At 43.1% G+C, this 23,989-nt stretch overlaps 2 long non-coding RNA genes across 10 annotated transcripts in view; one reads left to right on the plus strand and one right to left on the minus strand.

Moving 5' to 3' along the window:
• The window catches only part of LOC148404285 (uncharacterized), a 78,960-nt gene that overhangs the window by 53,192 nt on the left and 1,779 nt on the right, over window positions 1-23,989 (minus strand). For 4 of the 8 annotated variants that reach the window (XR_015861545.1, XR_015861540.1, XR_015861543.1 and 1 more), the window contains exons 2-5: window positions 15,474-15,587; window positions 10,635-10,691; window positions 7,451-7,537; window positions 3,161-3,247 (exon numbers count right to left, since the gene is read on the minus strand). This is a non-coding gene — a long non-coding RNA (uncharacterized LOC148404285). Of the gene's footprint in view, window positions 1-3,160; window positions 3,248-6,924; window positions 7,538-10,601; window positions 10,692-15,473; window positions 15,588-23,989 lie in introns of those variants that run through there. The other 4 variants (XR_015861547.1, XR_015861548.1, XR_015861546.1 and 1 more) reach the window with 4 other exon arrangements.
• LOC148404286 (uncharacterized) lies at window positions 7,348-9,145 on the plus strand. Of its 2 annotated transcripts, XR_015861553.1 has the most exons (4): window positions 7,348-7,662; window positions 8,458-8,537; window positions 8,650-8,792; window positions 8,872-9,145. It is a non-coding gene; the product is annotated as an uncharacterized LOC148404286 (long non-coding RNA). The 2 variants fall into 2 exon arrangements; XR_015861552.1 differs by having other exon boundaries at window positions 7,348-8,537.

Raw genomic sequence — 23,989 nt, forward strand, 5'->3', positions numbered from 1 at the left:
TTTTCCCATCAGCATGAATGCCAACATCTCCGTGCCTCAGGGCTGACAGTGAAATGCTGGAAATGCATGCTGGCCACTGGCGCAGTTTTGCTAATGGCTAACATTGGGGCTGCCAGTCACATCAGCTGCATTTACTCTAATGCACCACCATTACATTGTGTATGTCTCCATTGATTACCGTATTTTCCGGACTATATAAACAGCTACTTTTTGAACAAGCTGTGGTTAAATTGACCGCAGTGCTTGTTTAGAAGATGTGTTCATAAATATTGTGAGGGGATTTATTTTGTTACTTTTTATGTACGTATGGACAAGTCTTCTGCCGTTGACATCTTTTAATCAATCACAAAGTTTGCGGCGCAAGTAAACGCTACTTCGGCTAAAAAACAACAAATATGTCGACCGGAAAGGGAGGTGCACATTTTGCGGCCTGGAGGGAGTGGGGTGTGAAACATCTAATTTGCATTTAAAGAGACTGCACCAAAATTGCTTGCTCTGGGCCGCACCTCAGAACAAGCAGAAAAGGACCTGCGATGTTATCAAAACGAGGAATTCAGACAAAGGCATCGCTGTTCCATTATCTCTATGTGCTATATTATCTTATTGTATGTTGTTTACATGGGTAAGCGCATCTTTCCACAAAAAACATTTCAATACGGTTTTTGATATGATTGGTATGGAAGACTTCAAGGGTGGTTTGATTTGAAAGTGGAATGATTCCATTCTGTTTGATTCAAGAAGGACGACAAGCATACAGCTCACCTCAAAAGATTACGATACAGTAACTTTTTTTCTTGTCATTTTTTTAATAAACTTGCAAGTACTATAAATATGCCGTGTCTGTCTTAGCCATATATAGTTCCAGTAAAAGATTGTTCAATACATATCTTCACACTCCAAATATTTTGTCTTCTTTATAACTTGAATGTATCTTTTTTTGGCGGCTCGGACACTGATTAGCACGTTCGCCTCACAGTTCGGAGGGTGTGGGTTCGATTTCACCTCCAGCCCTCCGTGTGGAGTTTGTATGTTCTCCTTGTGTGGCGTTTGGATGTTCTCCCTGTGCCTGTGTGGGTTTCCTCTGGGAACTTTGATTTTCTCTCACATCCCAAAAACATGCATGGTAGGCTGATTGAGCACTTCAAATTGTCCCTAGGTGTGAGTGCGAATGGTTGATCTTCTCTGTGTGCCCTCCGATTGGCTGGCAACCAGTTCAGGGTGTCCCCCGCCTACCGCCCGATGACTGCTGGGATAGGCTCCAGCATGCCCGCATGCTGGAGGATAAGTGGCACAGAGGATGGATGGATGTATCTTTTTTACATCATATTTGGTGTCGTCTCACCAATGAGCATATCCACAGCACTTTTAAGGCAACTACTACTGATGTACCATATTGACATTACATTTGATGTATGTACGTCTAAACAGCATCTTGACATCATACACAATTCTATGTCTGCTGCTGTAAACTTGTAAATCCCTGATGGGAAGTTTCTATAATTGAATACGCTGAAGGATATGAAGCCCTTCCGCTGACTAGCTGGCTGGCGTGAGGAGATACAAGTGTGCTCCTCGGGGAACATGTTTCCTTTTAATCCAACCACCACCCCACTCTCCCTCAGGAAATTGACAATTTGCCTCTGTCAGTGTTTGCAGCAGGCACTCCCAGTTTCAGGATAGAGGACCCACAGAATAGAAACACATGGTACACAGTTTGTGTTTGTATTATGATGACATGGTGATTGATCTGGATGCAAATGCTACACAAATTAAAGTCCATGGCTAAAGATTATACAGGAACCTTATGTAGATAGGGAGAGTCTGATTTGTTTAGTTTTCATGTGCTAAGACTGGCCTCCCATGTATATGTATCCAAATTCGGATTTCAAGCTAGGGTATGGAGTTCAAACGAGGGTGAGGGTTTGAAATCAGGGTTTCAAACCAAAATGAAGGTTTTCCAAATAGGGGTTCAATATCTGTTTTTAATATGGGTTTCATGCTATGTCCAGGGTCTCAAAATATATTTTCAAGGTACGGTTTCAAGTCAGGGATAGGGTTTCAAATTTGAGCTTCAAGCTTGGGTAAGGGTTTAAAATGAATATTTCAAATTTGGGTTTCAAGTGAAGGCCAGGGCTGCAAAGCATGATTTCAAGCCTGGGTTAAAATTTTAAAACCAGAGTTAGTGTTTAATAGTAAGGTTTCAAGCCTGGGTTCCAGTTCTAAAGTAGGGTTTCAAGTCTATGCTGGGGTTTCAAATTAGGGTTTCGGGACAGGGCCAGAGTATCAAAGAGGGCTTTGAAAATCAGGGGTGAAGTTTTCCAGACTCAGTTGGAGTTTCAAATTAGGTTTCCAAGCCACGTTGTATGGTTTGAAGGTAAGGTTTTGAAAGAGGACAGTTTGGCTTTCAGGGGAAGGTTAAGGTTTGAAGGTAGCTTTTTGAAACAGAGCTAGGTTTTCAAATGATGGTTCCAACTCAAGACAGAATTATGGTTTCTTTTTGGGGTCTACATCCAGGGTAAGAATTTTAAATTGGGGTTTTGAACCAAAGTAAGGTTTCAAAGTATGATTTCAACCTTGGGTTGAAGTTTTAAAGTAGGGTTTAAAGTTAGTATTTCATATTCAGATTTCATGACAGGGTTAGGGTTTCAAAGTAGGGTGTCAAACAGGGTTTCGAGTTATCATTTGACTTTTGGATTAGGGTTTCCACACAAGGTTAGAATTTCTACGTAGGGATTGAAATAATCCACAAAAAAATAATTTTCTATGGATATTCCATGCACGAAGGTCGTGAGTGGTCTGAAGTCTACCCAACTGACTTTGGGTGAGAGACAGAGCACCCACTGGAGATTGCTCTCCAGTCAATCACAGGCCATATGCAGACAACTCTTCTCAACTCTCAGTGACTATAAATAGTTGTCTATACATTTGTAATGGTACATCTCTGCATAGCATTGTAATCTAATTAATATATTCCCTGGGGTCATACGCGCCTCCCCCTAGCATCACACCACACCCCTTCAGGGGGCCCACACCATTATTTGGGAAGGACTGAAACGTGCATGTTCTTGCTACGTGGGAATATGCACGCATACACAATGAGAAAATTCTTAGCTCAAAACAACAGAAGTGTGCCATGAAATCATTTTGATGCTCATAATACCTGCAAGTGGTTCAAGAGACGCATGTCATCAGTCCTCCTTTCCATTTCTGCACACACCTCCTGCTCCTGTGAGCCAGTCAATTAGCTCTGCAAGTTGGCAAAGTAACACCAAGGTGAGCAAGCGAGCCGATCGGTCTCCCATGGACACTGTGATGCGTCATGGGCGATAATGTCGACATCGTTTGATGCAAGGAGACATTTTCATCCCGGAGCTGAGGGGTGGAGGGCATGATTAGCGGGTTGGACAAGGACGAGCCCACTCAGGGCGGGGCGTTGACTTCAGTCGGTATGCTAATCAAGACAGGTAAACACACCATGGAAACCAGTGTTATAGGCAGAGCTGGGCGCTTGACCAAATTTTGCTGCTCCGTACTTTGTCTGCGACCTGCGCAGCTTTCTGTCATCTTGCATCCATTCTTTTTTTTTTATAATATAATTGTCTCTTTGTCATTGTCTATCTTCATCATTGAAAGGGGCTTCCATCACTGGTTCAGTTCCTTTGTCCATCGACCCTCTGTGTTAAAAAAAAAAACAGGTCGACAGATAAGGAAACCCATCCATCCATTCATCCATCCGTCCGTCCGTCCATCCATCCATCCATCTTCTTCCGCTTATCTGGGGTTGGGTCACGGGGGCTGCAGCTTTAGGAGGGGCTCCTAGACTTCCCTCTCCCCAGCCACTTCATCCAGCTCATCCCGGGGGATCCCAAGGTGTTCCCAGGCCAGTTGAGAGACATAGTCTCTCCAGCGCGTCCTGGGTCGTCCCTGGGGTCTCCTACCGGTGGGAGATGCCCGGAACACCTCCCCAGGGAGGCGTCCAGGAGGCATCCTGATAAGATGCCCGAGCCACCTCATCTGGCTTCTCTCTACGTGGAGGAGTAGCGACTCTACTCCGAGTCTCTCCCGGATGACCGAGCTTCTCACCCTATCTCTAAGGGAGAGCCCGGACATCCTGCGGAGAAAACTCATTTCGGCCGCTTGTATCCGGGATCTCATTCTTTCGGTCACAACCCATAGCTCGTGACCATAGGTGAGGGTAGGAGCGTAAATCGACCGGTAAATTGAGAGCTTTGCCTTTTGGCTCAGCTCTCTCTTCACCACAACGAATCGGTACAGGGTCCGCATTACTGCCGACGCTGCACTGATCCGCCTGTCGATCTCGCGCTCCATCCTCCCCTCACTCGTGAACAACACTCCAAGATACTTGAACTCCTTCACTTGGGGCAGGATCTCATCCCCAATCCGGAGAGGGCATTCCACCCTTTTCCGATCGAGGACCATGGACTCGGATTTGGAGGTGCTGACCCTCATCCCGACCGCTTCACATTCGGCTGCGAACCGTTCCAGCGAGAGCTGGAGATCACGGCCTGAAGAAGCCAACAGCACTATGTCATCTGCAAAAAGCAGAGACGCGATGCTGAGGTCCTTAAACCGGACCCCCTCAACACCTCGGCTGCGCCTAGAAATTCTGTCCATAAAAATTATGAACAGAATCGGTGACAAAGGACAGCCTTGGCGGAGTCCAACGCTCACTGGGAACGAATCCGACTTACTGCCGGAAATGCGGACCAGACTCTGGCATCGGTGATACAGGGACCGAACCGCCCTTATCAGTTGGCTCGGCACCCCGTACTCCCGAAGCACCCTCCACAGAACCTCCCGAGGGACACGGTCGAACGCCTTCTCCAAGTCCACAAAACACATGTGGACTGGTTGGGCGAACTCCCATGCACCCTCGAGGATCCTGCCGAGGGTGTAGAGCTGGTTCACTGTTCCACAGCCAGGACGAAAGCCACACTGCTCCTCCTGAATCCGAGGTTCGACCTCCCGACGGACCCTCCTCTCCAGCACCCCTGAATAGACCTTACCGGGGAGGCTGAGGAGTGTGATTCCCCTGTAATTGGAACACACCCTCTGGTCCCCCTTCTTAAAGAGGGGAACCACCACCCCAGTCTGCCAATCCAGAGGCACTGTTCCCGATGTCCACGCAGTGTTGTAGAGGCGTGTCAGCCATGACAGCCCCACAACATCCAGAGCCCTTAAGAACTCCGGGCGGATCTCATCCACCCCCGGGGCCTTGCCACCGAGGAATTTTTTAACTACCTCAGTGACTTCGACCCCAAAGATTGGAGAATCCGCCTCAGAGTCTCCAGGCCCTGCTTCCTCAATGGAAGGCGTGTAGGTGGAATTGAGGAGGTCTTCGAAGTATTCTCCCCATCAACTCACGACGTCCCGAGTCGAGAACAGCAGCACGCCATCCCCACTGTAAACAGTGTTGACGTTGCACCGCTTCCCCCTCCTGAGACGCCGGATGGTGGACCAGAATTTCCTCGAAGCCGTCCGGAAGTCATTCTCCATGGCCTCACCAAACTCCTCCCACGCCCGGGTTTTTGCCTCAGCAACCGCCGAAGCAGCGTTCCGCTTGGCCATCCGGTACCTGTCAGCTGCCTCTGGAGTCCCGCAGGCCAAAACAGCCCGATAGGACTCCTCCTTCAGCTTGACGGCATCCCTTACTGCCGGTGTCCACCAGCGGGTTCGGGGATTGCCGCCACGACAGGCACCAACGACCTTACGGCCACAGCTTCGGTCGGCCGCCTAAACAATGGAGGCGCGGAACATGGTCCACTCAGACTCAATGTCCCCCGCCTCCCCCGGGACGTGGGAAAAGCTCTGCCGGAGGTGGGAGTTGAAGCTCTTCCTGACAGGAGATTCTGCCAGACGTTTCGAGCAGACCCTCACAGATCGTTTGGGTCTGCCAGGTCGGACCGGCATCTTCCCCCACCATCGGAGCCAACCCACCACCAGATGGTGATCAATTGACAGCTCCGCCCCTCTCTTCACCCGAGTGTCCAAAACATGCGGCCGCAAATCCAATGACACGACTACAAAGTCGATCATCGAACTGCGGCCTAGGGTGTCCTGGTGTCAAGTGCACACATGGACACCCTTATGTTTGAACATGGTGTTCATGATTGAAAATCCGTGTCGAGCACAGAAGTCCAATAATAGAACACCGCTCATGTTCATATTGGGGGGGCCGTTCCTCCCAATCACGCCCTTCCAGTTCTGAACCCCAATGTGCAGGCGCCCAGCCAGGGGGCAATAAGTATACCCACACCTGCTGGACGCCTCTCACCGTGGGGAACTCCAGAGTGGAAGAGAGTCCAGCCCCTTTTGAGAGGGCTTGTACCGGAACCCAAACTGTGCGTGGAGGCTAGTCCGACTATATCTAGTCGGAATTTTTCTGCCTCGCACACCAGCTCGGGCTCCTTTCCAGCCAGAGAGGTGACATTCCATGTCCCAAGAGCCAGCTTCTGCAGCCGGGGATCAGACTGCCAAGGTCCCTGCCTTTGGCCGCCGCCCAGCTCACACTGTACCCGACCCCTTTGGCCCCTCCCACAGGTGGTAAGCCCATGGGAAGGGGGACCCACGTTTCCTTTTCGGGCTGTGCCCGGCCGGGCCCCATGGGCAAAGGCCCGGCCACCAGACGCTCGCCTTCGAGCCCCGCCTCCAGGCCTGGCTCCAGAGGGGGGCCCCGGTGACCCGCGTCCGGGTGAGGGAAAACGAAGTCCATTTATTTTACTCATCATAAAGGGCTTCTTTGTCTGGCCCCTCACCTAGGACCCGTTTGCCATGGGTGACCCTACCAGGAGCATGAAGCCCCCAACAACATGGCTCCTAGGATCATAGGGGCACGATAAGGTGACAACTCACGGAGGGGATAAGGAAACCCAATCTGATTAAAATGGTGTATTTATCAGAGTATTTACACAATGCAAAATTTATTTTTGCCACATTTTGCAAATATACACACATATACATGTAGACAATCAAAACTCCGCAGTAAGACGCAGGTCTTTCTTGCAGAGGTTAAAACAACGCTGTTATTGGTGACCACAAGTTAAGCCATCGATCGGACGATTTGAGATAGTGGTGATAACGGTAGTGGCTCAGCTGAATCAGCTTGAAGAACACAAAAAATGAATGGGAATGACAAAGAATTAGGTGGGATTAAGATAGAGTTAGGGTTTTAAATTCCAAACTATAAGGCGCACTTAAATCCTTTAATTTTCTCAAAAACCAAAGGTGCGCTTTTTAATAAGGTGTGCCTTTATGCTTCAAACAAAGTCACTGTCAAAATGCTTATGTCACCACTTTCTTTTTCAAAGCCACCTTAAGTATCGGCTATAATGTACAGCGCTTGAATTCACAAAAGGTCTTCAGTAGGAGAAACGAGAACAGGGATTTGATAACATTTGACACACGATGGTGTGTGATTGAATGGTCGTACCATATTTGCCACTTCTGGCCATGGTTGACATCAGTTGGCACTTCCTCATCGACGGCTCCCAGCTGTAGCGCAAGGCTGTTTTCCATCCTGGAGGCGAGATAAGTCTCCAATTAGATTTGGTCGACATCTGCTCCTAGGGAACACTCAATATGTCTCTCAGCTGTAACGCTCTGTGTTAACGTTTAACACCCCACTCTGCAAATCTGTGCAGGGTAAAAACCTAACAAAGTCTTGAAATTGAACTTTCATGATCTAACCTTGCCTTGAAACCGGAACAATAATTTCCAAAACAAATTTAGAATTGAAACCATGAGTTGAAACCCGAGTGCTTGTTTGTACTCCTAACCTGAAGACCTAATTCAAACCACACCTTGAAAGCCTAACACTTGCCCTCATTGCTATGTTTGTCTTTGCAGAGTGCAACACATTCCATATTATTATGGAAATAATTTTTATTAATAGTTTATGCAAGTGGAAGTCATCTAACATTAGAGAACAATCTATAAGTTTTCAAACAAACTTCCCAATGATAACAGTTAAAATACACTGTTCAAAATGATTATGCTTTGCAAAGTTTCAAGACATTTAATAGGTTGTAATGAACTGAAAACAGCAATTTCCAGCATTTGCTACGATGAAAAGCTACTTCTCTTAAAAACATCTCAATCAAGCAAGTTACATTTAAACTAAGGACCTCCAATCTGATAGCTGCTTGGCAATTCTTACATGCATTAACTTTTGGCTATTGCGTTTTGGTTGACTCATCAAGAGTCTACCTAAAAGTGAAACTTAGTTGACATTATGAATCACTCATGTGCTGTAAACTCTGACCATCTGGGGATTTTACCACATTTTTAAAATACACGCCAAGGATTTATGCAGACCTGCACACAAATATGCTTGTTAAAGAGTAATTTGACTTTTAATACCTGTACTTGCTTCAATTGCGCTAGAATGTCATTGATTGAAAATGAGCGAGCTTACGAGCTCCAAAAACGCATCTGCAGGCTGAATCGATGGTCCGGATCCTGGAGGTGTCAGAGGCTTGCAACTAAGACTCCAACCATCTGCTTCCTCTCCAGTAAAAGTCAGCTTGTGAATGAACTGCTTACTCATGTTGTATTCAACATCCAGTCCTAATTACATTGCATCCAAAAAGTATTCACAGCATATTATTTTTTGCACTATGTTTGTGACAGCCTTTTTTATCAGCAAAAGGTGCATCACACAAAGTACTCAACAAAGACACAAAAAAGATGAGAAGACTAAACCACTAGGTATTGCTCTGCTCAAATGGCTGCCGTCTATTTCAACGTGAATGACCAATGATGTCGACTGAGTGGTGGGTGATTTTGAAATAAATCTTTCAAAGTTCTAAAAGTTCTTTGATTTGAAACCCTAATTGTGCCGTCCCTGAGCAGCTCCTTCAGCCGCAGACTATTACACCCACGGTGTATGAAGGAGAGGTTCTGCAGGTCCTTCATTCCCATTGCTGTCAGACTCTACAACACGTGCGGCACCTGATCATGTGTTGGATTCCTTCCGTGTCGTCTCTACCACTACTAGCGACACTTGCCTTTGTCCTTGTTTATCTGTAATTTATCCATTTTTACATTTGGCACTCGTTTCTTGCACTCTTGTAAGCTGTTGTGACAAGAAAATTTCTCCACCGTGGGATAAATAAAGTTCAATCAACCAACCAACCAATCAATCAATCAATCAATCAATCAATCAATCAATCAATCAATCAATCAATCAATCAATCAATCAATCAATCAATCAATCAACTCTAAGCCATTATAATATTAAACCAAACAGAGAAACCCTAACCCTGGTTTGGAATAACAATGCTAGCTTGAAACACTATCAAATTCTAACCCTGGCTTGAAAGTCTACTTTGAAATCCCAACTTGAAATTTCTAGCTATGTAACACAAAACTGACTTAAAACTGAAATTAAAAACTCAAACTTGTATCCCTACTTAGAAAACCATAATGTGTACGTGAGACCTTGGTCAATAAAGGCTTGAAACCTTCCTTCAAGGCCCAAGCAATATCTTGAAAGCTTCTTTTGAAGCCATAACCGTGGCATCAAACCTTATTTTGTGTATAATATTAAAAAAAAAAAAAAAACATTTTTAGCACACTAAAATTGTCATAAACACGAAGTCTTTTTATGGTTTTGTGGGTGCCCGTGAAGTGTTTTTCAAATTATGGCCTACAAAGAAATACAACAAAAGCTAAACGAGACAGTGGCAGATGATCCTTTCTAACACAGATCAAATATTTATCAGGGCAACTTTAATTCTAGCAAGAGAAAAAGACATTTTGAAAATCTCTTTCATGGTTATGACGTCAATATCAGCATGACATAATGAGCTCTGAATAGATTCGTGAGGCATATCACTTTGGGTTCAGTATCTTTTATAATTTTTTAGGGGGGGGGGGCATTGTGCATCAGAGCAAAGAAAGCTTGGTAAGGCTTCCAGCCTCTCATCCTCTTATGTGCACTCAAATCATATCATCCATAAATGTTCCACAGCGTTGAATATCATGTGAAAATAATATACTGTAGTGGAGCTAGCACATACGAGTGAGCCATCCTTCGAACGATATTTTTTGCTTTTACTTGCGCGCAAATATTTATGAATGCTGTACTCAACTCACTTCTCAACAAGCTGCAGAATAGTGAACAGTTCCTCAAATATTCTGTTTAATGTCCTGACAAACTAAAAAGGAATCAAAAGGATTACACGTGCATTTGAAACAAGCGCATAGCTTGGACATTTATAGCTATAAGATAATTAACCATAATTAGCTCATGAATAGCGCCAATATCACTATGATTGTACAAAAGACTCATGTAATTCATGTTTCCAGTAGGTGATTTTTGGGCAGCTAAGTTTGGGTCCGATGTGGCTTTGACAGTACATGAAACGTCCGAGAGAGAGCAGTAGTTGCCCGTGAGCCGAGAAGTGTGTCGGCCAGTTACAGCAAAGTGCCAGTTACATTTACGACCCACAACAACCCATCCGATTGGACAGTGGACACTACTGGATACAGTCAAACAGTGTGGACACGTTATTATCAAACTTGTTGGAATTCTGTTGTTTGCTTAAATGAATGTTGGATAAAGTGAACAAGTCAAGTACCTGTCTCCTCCTTATTTTGCCATCTTGCCCTACCTCACATTCCCCAGCATCCTGGCCATGAAGTGGTGCGCTGACCGACGCCATGAGCATCTGTAAAATGAAAATTTTAAACTCTGGATCAGGGTTTCAAACAAGTGCAACTTTTTTTTAATTCGAATGACAACAACTTATTTCTAGTCATTCAGTTGATTTGTATCGTCCGCAATTATCAATAATTGGTTAAAAAAAAACAGTAATTGCGCAACGTGAATTATTTGCAAGTGCATGTGCATGGCCAAGTGTGCTATGGACTTTTTGGAAATTTTGTGAATAATTAGTGTTTATTTCAAGTGGAAAAACATTGACTTTACACATGTGAGAAAGAGACCGACTGACTGAACAATTGACAGAAAAGTAAGGCCCTTTTGTTTTTTTCCCCTCACTTTAGCCCTCAATCGGTTCTGCTGCTTGTTGCCTGGCAACCACAATCCCCCCTTTGAAAAGAAACTCTTCCTGGCCACAAACATCACTAAAGATACATTCACATTCTGCGCCGCACGCTTATCGACAGCAACACAATGGCGTCCCTTTTGATGGAACAATTGGAGTTTCTTTTTCTTTTTTTGTTTCGCTGCTGTTTTCCCACTGAGCCTTTTGTGGCCCGCGTGCGTCGGCGAGATAATGGCTGACAAATAGCTAGTTTAGGCCGAGCTTGTGTGTAATTGTTGCCGTTGCGGAGGTACTTGATGATTTGTTCCTTTGGGATTCCAGGCCACTCTGCTCTTAAGGGCCGATTCAAAAAGGCACTTGAGGAATGTGAGGTGACAACGAACGGCATTATGAGCTTACGCTAGACAGATTTACTATTACTAGTTCAACGACTTTGCTTTACAAAGTGTACTGATACACTTCACTATCTATTGCAAAATCTTCAGTATATGAAGTTCAGTTCGCTTACAGAAAATCATTCAAGTTGTTTCAACCTATTTTTTTTCTCATGATGCTACAAGTTAATACACCCGCAAGTTGACAAACTTTTCCAGCAGGCAAGTAAATTTGTCAGAAAATGACCGCAACCCAAGTTATTAATAATAATCACCACCTTTCCATTACACTTTTTCCATTACATTCACCACCTGATGGGCTGAAGAATCGAAACTTATCTAAATTCATACTAATTCATAATGTTAAATGTCAATCAGCTGATTGCCATACTTGAGTCTCTGTTACAGTATGAGCAGTATTGTTTTTGTTTCCATGCACTAGATTTCTCTCACTAAAATGCATAGATTTTGTTCACTAGCAAGTGCAAATTCCATGATGCTAATTTCTAACCAGTCCACTAACAGAGAAACACAATGAAAAAAGTCCATTTGTGCTCATTGTTTTCTATACAGTAGATAGTTTTAAACTTACTAATCTGTTGTTGGTTTCTAATTACCCTGGTGGGTTTGATGATGCACACACAAACCCAACAATCACCCTAAATGCGGGCATAGCATAATGCGTAATGTTCTCTATTATTCCTTTACTGCTGTGTTTATTGCATTTCTAAATGTGGTCTGCGTTCATCTTTTCAGTCTAATGTCAAATTTGTTGCACAAGTAAACATCAGTGAATTGCACAAAACAAAGTTTAAATGAGCTTTGTTGCCGTGGCAATTTTCAAAGGCTTGTAAATAAATACATTCTACAAGGAAAGTACGCAATTTGAGATGTGTGTTGAACGGTCTGATTTTTCTATATAACGGAGAGAACTTGACTGCGTAATGATAGTCTATTATGTTGTTCGCCTTGATAATGTACAAGAGTGTGGGCGGCACATGAAGTCAATGCCTTAAATGTGTGCCGCTCACATCCCAAGGCTGCTGTTTTCAGAAAACGCTCTTGTTTGTTTCTCAGGAGTACGCACTGATGCGACGTTTGATATCACTGTTCAAAGGGAGTTCAAAAGTGATTACAATGTTTAAAAGACAAAATAATCCTCCTTTTTGGTGTCTGAAGTCAAATCATATTCAGGCATTGCAGTGATTTGATGTAAATCATTCAAAGCCCCAAAAGGACGATGATGTCCTTGTTTGAGTTGACATCTGGCCAAGCTGTGCCAAAAGAGACAATACGTATAGTAAATAAACGCTGAAAAAATACACCATCTGGTATCAGAAGTTGTATCCAAGTACTCGTCAACGTGCTTTGATGAGATAAAATGATTAGTATTAAGAAATTAAATGATTTCCTAGTGACAATCTCTAAAAAATATGTCTGGTCAAAAGTGATGATGTTGGTGTTAGCCTGATCAAGTTGTGGTAGATTACTACATATTGGCATTGGAAGCTGGATCCCAGTGTTGTTCGTTGTTCACATTTCCAAAGGTCACATCAATTTTGGTGCTATATTTAATGTCTGGTTAAGTTGAGGAACTTGGAAAAACATGTCTTGACAAGTTAAAGGGCTAATCCTAATTTTGGTTGCAAGAAATTGGAACCCAATCAGGCAGTGCTTTGCTTTGATTGTAGGTTTTGGCGTTCAAAGTTGGACCCCAATGTCAATCATATTCCAAACATAAGATACAGCATTTTTCTTACTTAGGGGAACAGTATCTGAAAATAATATTAAGCAACCACACATTTTCCAGTGATGTTTAACTCTCTTTTTTTTTTCCTAGACACTGACAACACATTTCAAATAATGAAGAAAATTGACCCATTAAAAGAAAAAAAAAACAGAAATGTAACTATATTTTTGGTACGCAAACATCCACCTCTGATCCATTGACGACATTCACTTTGATATGGGTAATAAATAAGGTGCATCATTGTAAGCATACCCATTTTGTCGTTGTCAAGCTGACTTACGTATAATTACACTGTGGGTCTTTTCATGCTTCTTTACGGACCCAAAGCAAATAACCTGTACACTTAATGCATCTGTAAAATATAGGTTCTGGAAAAAATATCCAGCTGTACACATCTGAAAGAAAAAAACTGAAATATCCCTGAATTTTAGCTGGTGCGGTTTATAATCCGGTGCGCCTTATAGTCCGGCAATTACGGTATACCTGCACACCAAATCAATAAAGAAGACATAACTAGACATTTTTTATATATGGGTAATGAAAAGAATTTTATAAATTCATGATCTGATATGTATTTCTGTGCACTTTGAAATAACAAATGTTTTTTGATATATTGCCCGAATAGCATAATGACCCGTAAGGAACTATTTAATGCATGCCTGATGTTATTCTAAATCACAGGCACTGCCCAAGGTGACTAAGAATGTTCAGTACTTGATTATATCTTAAGTTTTGATTAATGTTTGATGCAACGTCATATTTTGCCTAATGCTAGATGCCAGACTTGGATTACTATTGAATGTTCTGGACAGAAGGAAAATGTTTTGACTAACAATGAAAAGATATGGTTGGAAGCATGATTAAACGGAGAATGTGACGAAGTTAGCAAGTACATGGAGTGTCAAAAGAACAAACAAACAAACAAACAAATGCATGGTAAGTGGTGAGTAAGAACTTTGCATAGTCAGGGAACATTAACGAAGTGATGTCACCCCCAAAACTTCACATAAGTCCGTACAAAATGACAAAATTGGAAGGATGATGCTTATCGCGCAGCCTCTGAAAACTCTGGCTCAGCTGATTAACGTGAAAAGCTATTACCATGGTGAAGTGACAGAATCGAGCTCAAATTAAGGGATTCGTTCATTTTAACGTGGAAAAGTAGCAGCAGTTTTTTGGAGCACGGTGTTCCTTACACAGCTGGACCCCAGGGAATCCTTGTGGCCATTAAACGTGCTCCATAATTTTTTTTCCCTAATTGAACGACCAGATGACTAATGACTACTGTCATCGCAGCAATTCACCCGACTCACATGCACACTATTACGCCTAAGGGATTCTCCTCTCAAATTTTCACAATGACCAAGCACATAAATGTGGGCTAATCATCTTAAAAATTACTTAATTTTTCACGCAATTGAATTTTATCATTAAATTATTTAAGAAAAAAAAAAATCAGAAATACACACCCTTTTTTCCCCTCAGGTATGTGAACTACAGTTTTAAAATCCAGAAATAACATATTCTTGAATGTATTCTTTTTTTTCTGAAATAGACAGACTTTAAAAATATCCTTCAAAATACATTCATTATTTTAACTACTGTATTTTCTGCATCATAAGGCGCACTTAAAAGCCTTTAATTTCCACAAAAAACATGTTTGGGCCAAATTCCAAAATCTGTAAAGTTGTTTTGGAAGAATGGACTTTTGTGTAAGCTCCAGCGCAGGCGCCAATATAACAACCTACGAACAATTCAGTTTACGAAAAGCCTCATTTCTCCCATTCTCTCTTAAGTGAGCTATGGGGAGGCTAATCGTTGTGAAATTGTTCAAGGTTGAAGCAGACATACTAAATAAGACTTCCACATACATTTTGGTGCTGATTGACATTTTTAGAAATGCATGTACACTGATTTTAAATGGATGAATTGTGTCTGCCTGTTACATGAACCTGTTGCTGATCCAATTGATTGTTCGCTTACGAACGTGCACGCACACGCACACATGCACGCACACACACACACACACACCTTGATAATCCCCAAATAAATCAATCAATAAATAACTAAATAGCTGCAGGAGTGACCAATTGTCAACCATATAGAAAACTAGTACTTGCTAATTCGCGCAGACTGAGCGAAGGTTTGCTCAGTTTGCGGCAGGCTTAAAATTATAATATTCCACAAACTGGCTTTTACTTCTCGAGTTATTTATTTAAGAGACTTCTACCTTAACTCAAATATCACTTTCAGGTACCATATACAAGACAGCAAAGTTCACAAATGTTCCCCAGAACACAACATTTGCAACATGTTTACCATGCAGTGGGAGGCGCTCAAAGAGTTGGAGGAAAGAAAGGCGTCCGAGATAGTGTCTGAAAGAGCTCGAGTCCAAAAAGGTAATAAAGGCTTCCAGGCCTCAATGCTTTTGGCCTGTGAAGGAGAAGAAAACAAGGAAGTTGACAATAATTTAGGCAACTGCCTTGGGCCTGCGGATGATGAGAAATAATGAGCAAATAGCAACAATAAAAGTAGAATAACAGCAGGATTAGTGATGGCCTCACAGGCCGCTGCCCGGCGCCCGTTATTATTTACAAGGCCTGGAGCAGACTTTGCTGCAGATATTAATAACATTGTGCGAGCAATAAGGATAAAAAAAACAAAAACAAAAAAACTGGAGGCACCACCCGAGTAACTCGCACTCTCTCAGGTGGAATGTATGCGGGAAGCAGAGCAGGATCATGGGTAGTCATTAGTGAGCCGTGGGGTCTTGTTGTTTGCGGCTGCTTCATCAAGTTTTTGTGTGCGAAAAACAGAAAACCAGACGTCGGGGCCTTGGATGGAGGAAGACGATGTTGACTTTCCAAAAAAAGGTCCTTGGAGAAAATGCTCAGTGGCCTGCTCAACTGTATTCTCCACGTAGTATCTATAGATAGTCTTATGTGGTTTCAGGAGTTCTGATTAGGTTTCAGGTGGTCTTAGGAGTTCTCAGGTGGTCTTAGGTGGTTTAGTGTGGCCTTAGTCAGATAGTGTTGTGTAGTCTTAGATATTTTCACATGGTTTCAGAAGTTCTCAGGTGTAGTCTCCTCCAGTTTCATGTAATCTCAGCTGGTCTCACGTTGTCTCATGTGGTATCAAATAGTCTCAGGCAGTCAGTCACATGTGGTCTCACACATCCCAAGTGCTGTTAGATATTTGGCAAGATTTTTTTTTTTTTTTTACAACATAGCCTTTAGCTCCGTTTAAAAAAAAAAAGTGAACATGAGGCCTCATGATATTAATGCTGCACTTACATTTTCGGACAATCATTTGAAAGACCACCCCCCCCAAAAAAAACATTTCTCTTCTGATGTCTTGAAAATAAAGTCTTGGGATTAAAGTGTTTGCTATTGATCTGCGCTTCCTTAAGAAGCTTTCAGATCTGCGTCATCTTGAGCTTCCATAGGAGTACAAAAGGAGCATTTAGTCATGGGTGCACCTGCATTTTTTTCCAACCTCCACGTTAGACTCGGGAGTTCACTGTCTGGAAGCAGTTCCCAACCCCTCCCCCCAGGGTCACCTAAACCTTGCATGTGTCTATGGACCTAATGGAGGGTGGAGGTGGGCCTTAAGTGTGCGGCACTGGTGGGCTTTGCAGCTAACTGATGTGACAGTGTAGTAGCAAGTAATGATGATGCACTTTTCTTCAGCATTACGTTCACTGTGAACGGCACGACAGTGCATCGGGAAAGTCTCTATAGGGGGCTTCACTTGTCCAACTATTTTGATTATTTGCTACGATTTTAAAGCATGTGCATGCTTTTAAATAAATAATAAAAACAAAGATTTTCTGATCAAATCAGTTTTTGTTATACCCCTAATGGACAAACAACCACTCACACTCACATTCACACCTAAGGACAATTTAAAGTCTTCAATTAACCTCATAGGCGTGTTTTGGGAATTTAGGAAGATTGACTGGCAAAAATCCACTTAAGTATGGGCCAGAGTTTGGATTGCAGCCCCTGACCTCAGAACTGTGAAGTGGGTAAAATGGAACGAAAAAAGAAATTCTCAAAATAAGACAAAATCATCCAAGCTTGTGGCCTCACATTCAAAAGATTGTTCAAAAGAATGTTAAGACGGGTCACTTGCACACCACTGTAAACTGGAGGACCATTCAAAATAAAATTCTGTTTTGTTTTTTTAATGAGCAAATGATTTAATACAGAATTGTTTTAAAAAGAACAAAAATGAGGACATCTGATTAATCCTAAATTTTTAACAAAGAAACTAATCTAGGGAACACATTAGCCTTACTGTCCACTTTAAACGAAAATAGCAATCTACCAGTGTCGAGCCTATCACATGCCATGTTGCGAAACTGTCTACATTTGTCGGGGTCAATTTGACTCGCCATGTAATAGGAGGGTAATCAAATCACTGAATGCACCCTGAGCAAGCCATAAACTCTCAGATATGTAGCACAGGCTCCCATCACCTTGGGACTTGATACAACTTTTCCAAATTCTTCCCAATACATGTACGGAAATGTTGTAGGGTGTTTTTAGTTTTCTTTATTTTTATGCATACATTTCACAATTCTCTGATTTAACTCAAGCGCAACTTTGCGTATTGAGGGGGAGTGGATGGTTCCCTGGGGAGCCGCTTAGGCTTCCACAGGAGCCGCAAAGGGAATGAAGATGCGGTAACAAAGAAGCCTCAAGTTTGATAGCGGGATGTCAGATGATGGAAGTCAGTGGGAGAGAAGAACGAATGGAGCAATCAGAGCGAGAAGGCTCACTAATATTAGCGGCCTGTAGAAATGTGGCGCAAGTCCTTTTGTTTTTAAGGAGAATTACAAGACCCTACAGTGATGTTTTGGATGTTTGTTTTTTAAGGTTCTTTTTTTGGGGGAAAGGGAGCCTGAAAATGATGAAAGCATGAATTGAAAATGAAAATTAGTGATGGGCAGATTGGGCCAGATATTATATCGCAATATTAAAGTCAATACTTTCAGTATTCATAGCAATGCAATGAGAGTTTAGGTCAGCTTTTGCTTTTATCAGTATTCTTTCACATTAAGGCTTTGGAGATTCTTTAGTTGTTTATAGAAAATATTTATTCATTCATCTTCCCAAGCACTTTTCCTCACAAGAGTCGTTTGCGTGCTGAAGCCCATCCCAGCAGTCTGGGCGTTAGGTGGGGAACACCTGGAACTGGTCACCGGCCCACCGCAGGGCACACGTAGACGAACAACCATTCACACTCACAGGCAATTTGGAGCGGTCACTCGGCCTACGAAGCATGTTTTTGGAATGTGGGAAGAAACCAAAGCACCAGAGAACATGCAAACTCCACAGGGGAAGATCCGGAGTCGCAATCAAACCGTGCACCTCTGAATTGTGAACAACGTGCTAACCAGTGCGCCATCATGCCGCCCCTAATTAATATTCATAATGCATCAGACCTAGTATGTACTATATAGAGCTTTTTTGGGCACTCAAAGAGGCTTCACATACATTATTCATGCACTCACACGTTCACACTCTGGTGGTGGTAAACTACAGTGTGTAGCCTCAGCTGGCCTCGGGCAGCTTGACGGATGCATACCTGCCTCTGTGCCCCTCCGACCACCATCGAACATTCGCACGCAGGCAAACACCAGTGTGAGTGGCCCCGGAGGCAAGTGTCGTGCCCAAGGACATAACCACACATGACTCGGACAGAGCGGGATTCGAACAGCCGACCCTCCGGTTACTGGACGACTCGCTCTACCTCTGACCCATGCCCATCCCGATCATCAGGTAGTTTATTGCGCATAAAAACATAACATAAAATTCATGGGAAAGGAGAAAACATAAGAATCATCTATTATAGATATAATATTCTTTATGACTGCTGGGATAGGCTCCAGCATGCCCACGACCCCCGCGGGGACAATCGGTATTGAAAATGGATGGATGGATATGTTCAAAGGTAGTGGATGGAAGTTCAAAGAACTTATCTAGATGGACGGTAGGCGGAAGCCCACAAGTCTCAACGACCCCGACTGGTCTGTGTCCCAGCTGGCAGCAACACGGTCTGTACCGCGCACAGCGGCAAACGGGGAAACAGAACCACACGCAACGGCAAACGGGGAAACAGAATCGCAATCGGCGGCATTCGGGGAGTAAGAACAGCAATCGGTGGCATTCGGGGAAACAGAACGGCAATCGGCGGCATTCAGGGAGTCAGAACCGCAATCGGCGGCATTCGGGGAGTCAGAACCGCAATCGGCGGCATTCGAGGAGTCAGATCGCAATCAGCGGCATTCAGGGACTCAGAACCGCAATGTGCGGCAGGAGTCAACACGTGTTGCAGCAGTGGGAGCGGGGTCAGGGATGATCGCGGGTCCGGCGCCGCTGGCAGGAGGTCTGGCGACAGCCGCGGGTCCGGCGACGCTGGAGTGGAGCCCGATGGCGGCCGCTGGTCCAATGGCGCCGGGAGGAACCTCAATGGCGGCCGTGGGTCTGGCGTCCCTGGGACGAAGTCCGACGGCGGCCGCGGAGCCGGTGGTGCTGCAGGCGCTGGTTGCTGAAGCGGTCGGATTGTTCCGTCACGGATGGAATTGCGCAACCAAATGCAGCTTGGAACAAGGTTTATTGAGGACAAGGGAGTTGGATGGAAGGATGAGGGGAACCAACCAACAGGAAACTGACATAAACTGCGGGGCCAAAGTAACAAGGGGAACCGACCGGCGAACAGAAACCGACTACCAGACTAGAGAACGAGATAACTGAACAGAAAGACAGAGACCGACACAAGACGAGACAAAAGAGACGAAAACAATCCGACAAGGGAGTGACACGCAGACAGGACTTATATACGCGACAGGTAACGAGAGACCAGTGACTGTGATTAGTACATAGATTGTGAGTAGACACAGGAAGGGAGGGGCGAGTACACAGAGACGTGGACAGAAACCATGACAACCTGTACACAATAAAATGATCAGAGACGAGTTGTGACAGTGTATGAGTATGTACTTGTATTTTATTTGAACCAAATCTTGTTCAAAAACACCCAATATTGCAAATCGTTGTTAAGGATATTTTAAAATCCAGTTATATTTTTCTTATGTCTTACCAAACATTTATGACTGTAGCTTGTAGAGATGGCGTCTCCGTGAAATCACTTGGGGGCACTCTAGGAGTACCAAGATAAGAGACCAAGGAGAAATAAGAGATGAGCAGCTCTGTCACTACCTGAGTAGAGCCATAATTTGAAGCTGGCTAAAAGTGATTTCACTTGAAAGTATCTCCACATGGCTTCTACCTGGAATGTTGAGTACAATGTCAAGTACCTATTTTTCAAAATAATTATTTGAATGATTTCTAAAAATAATTTCAGTGTTTCATTACATTTGTCGTTAAACAATATTTTTAACATTCTTAAATCATTAGTTTTACTCAAGAAAAGCATCCAGAAAAAGCGTACGATGAACAGGTATTAAACATTTGTATAGTATTTTCTGAACAATACCTAAAAAATGGTTTCTCATTAATGATGCCTTATTTTTAAATAAAGGCTGACAAATTCACTCAGATTTTGCAATGTAATCAAGCACCAACTCAATTCTACCTATAGTTCTTTGCTTTTTGTGCTTATGTGATATATTAAATATTAAAGGTAAATCAAACGGAACACTTTCAATGCTATACTATGCAAATTTATAATGTAAACGTGGCGATTAAAGTTCCCTGTTGGAAGGTCTTCGCAGTGCCCTGGTGAAGGACGAATCGAGCATAAGAAACACCATAAAGGTTGCTCATGTCATCAGCATTTAAGCACATTAATGCTTAATCTCCTCTTTCATTCTAATGCCTCTCTCTTTCTTGATGGACCATAGGGTGTGGAACACCTCTTTCTGCTTTCTTTTGTTGGACAATATTTCAGTGTAGATCCATTAAAACAAGTTCCAATGCTCCATTTCACATTTATTTCAATGACCTTGACAGAGTGAGCTCAAAATCAATAGACGCCTCACAGTCTGTACTGCGGGTCGCTACATCTACTATGGAATAAAACCCGTTTATTTGAAGAAGGATTACTGAGCTTTATCACAAAAAACAATGGCCATAAAAGATGAACCACAGATTTATTTTATCTCCACCTTCTGATCATTTCATCTGTACGTCAACACCACCAAGGTTCCAGATAATATGGATGACTTTACACCAATGACAAAATCAATTAGTTTCACTTTCTAGTCTAGGCCTTTCATGGCAATTACTATATCGTCTTATCCTTCGATGAGGAAAAATGAACATGAGAGTTTTTGTTTAGATACGTCGTCTTCATTTACTTGCGCTGTTCCTTGGCTTTGTTCTCTTATCGTGTTCAGTACCTTTGTTGAACCAATGTATGTATTTTACCTATGAAAAATTTCATGAGTAATGAGCATAACCTGAAAAAAAACACTATACTGTTATTACAAACAATTCTGGGAAAATGGATCATACGGAAAAATGTTATCATGACAGTCCGAATAATGTGAGTTTAATTAGTGTCAGCAAAGAAAAAAAAAAATTCAATAATATCAAAAATAAAATAATTGCTCAATAATCAATACAGTATATACGCATGGTTTTGTTGACTTTGTGTTGATGGAATTTAATTTTGCTTGATGTTTTTCCCTGTGTTCTTTTTCTGACTTTGTTTTTTGTCTGCATATTTTCTCGTCAACCTGGTTCCTTGTCTCTAGTTATCAGATCTTTCTCGTCGCTTGTGTCTTGTCCAGGTACGCCCGGTTGTCTCGTCAGTTTGCATGTAATACAAACACAGTTTGAAGCCTCTCTTTTGAAGACTCTGCCAAACCTCTGCTACAATATAGGATTTCAATAATGCAAGATACATTTTATTTATGTAGCTGATAAAAATATACAATCACGTAATATAGCAAGAATTTTCAACAATGACATAAAAGCAATTTGAACAGATTTAACAAAACAAATGTCTTGACGTTTTAGAATAGATCACTACTCTCCTTTAGTTGTGTTTATTTCTATTCTGCAAGACAACAGTCCTAAGTTTTGAAACAGATTTTTTTTTTCATAGCACAACTCTCCATTGTTCAATTTCAGGGCCGTGGTAAGCTTCTCGGTATGGAAAAATATGAAGGAAAATTGGTTCGCTTTGACAAGAGAGGACGCAATCAAAGAGTCAAAAGGAATAGGAGGAAGATGGGAGGCATCCGGTCGTTTCATCGAACTGGTGTCTCGAGGTCATTTCACTATTTTCGTCACATAAAACGAGCGGCAGAGCGTTCCCCCCTCCCACCCCTGAAACCCTTGAACTGAATCCATCACCAATTGCTGTGTCACTCACAGCGTGTCAATCCGCTCAAAATAGACGAGAGGCAAAAGATGATGGCAGCTGACAAGTGGGTGCAGAATGAAGTCGAGGTTCAATTGTATATACAGTACTTGTGCATACAGCCCTGCACATACTCTTTTACATGCTGAATAAAATGCATGCAACATAATACGTACAGTACTGCATCTACAACATGCAGCGTATGAAAATTCATGGTACGATATTTCAGTCAATAATGCTATTGGTATCATAAAACAGCCCTTCGTATATGATAATCAATATGAAAGGGAATGTTCAACACACTTTCACATTCACCTATTGTTATTTAGGACGCTCAGCCAGATGCGAGGCAAACTTTAAGGAGCGTGCCGGCGCTGTCAATCAAACGCATCTGTATATTACCGCTGCGCAACAAGCTGTGAACAATCACGATAATACAAGGCAATTCACGCGAGAATGAAGACATAGTGACGTAACGTTCACTGCAACATAGACACATCTCAATACAGCAGTAATCAACACAAAACATATACCGTATTTGCCGGTGTATTAGTCGACCTTTTTCGATCCAAAATCGACCGAAAAATATCGACCTCGACTTATACACCGAGTCATAAAATTTAACTTCGTATTCATCGCTTCAAATGTGATTGTAACCAAGGCCGTTTCTCATGCATCTCATTGTGCGTGGGTGTGCGTCCGGCAGGCTCATCAAACAGCGAGAAACTGAATTATTATAAAGCGTTCGTCGCATTAACACGCATCCTCAGCAACAATTTCAAATATTCTCACCTCAATAACGGACATCGAAAGCCAGGCAGCGACGATGACTGCTAGGGGGAAGTACTGGGTATTGAGCGAATGTGCGAGTCATCGCGCGTCAAGCAACGACAATAACTACCGGTACGTAAACATTCAATCATGAATGTCGTTGGCACTTAGAAAATATTCGCCAAAGGGGAAGAGGCCGAATTTTCACTTGTTTTGGCCGACCGGAGGAACCAGCCGAGGCGGACACTTTACGGCGGTTGAGTCGTTGGCACTTAGAAAATATTCGCCAAACTTGGCCGGACTTCCAGGGGAAGAGGCCGAATTTTCACTTGTGGTGGCCGACACGGGGAACCAGCCGAGGCGGACACTTTACGGCGGTTGAGTCGTTCGCACTTTGAAAATATTTGCCAAACTTGGCCAGACTTCCAGGGGAAGAGGCCGAATTTTCACTTGTGGTGGCCGACATGGGGAACCAGCCGAGGCGGACACTTTACGGCGGTTGAGTCGTTGGCCCATAGAAAATATTCGCCAAACTTGGCCGGACTTCCAGGGGAAGAGGCCGAATTTTTACTTGTGGTGGCCGACACGGGGAACCAGCCGAGGCAGACACTTTACGGCGGTTGAGTCGTTCGCACTTTGAAAATATTTGCCAAACTTGGCCAGACTTCCAGGGGAAGAGGCAGAATTTTCACTTGTGGTGGCCGACATGGGGAACCAGCCGAGGCGGA

Source organism: Syngnathus floridae, chromosome 1 (genome assembly GCF_059516105.1).
Source record: "Syngnathus floridae isolate MCC-2025c chromosome 1, RoL_Sflo_1.0, whole genome shotgun sequence".
In the NCBI taxonomy this organism is placed as follows: Eukaryota; Metazoa; Chordata; class Actinopteri; order Syngnathiformes; family Syngnathidae; genus Syngnathus; species Syngnathus floridae.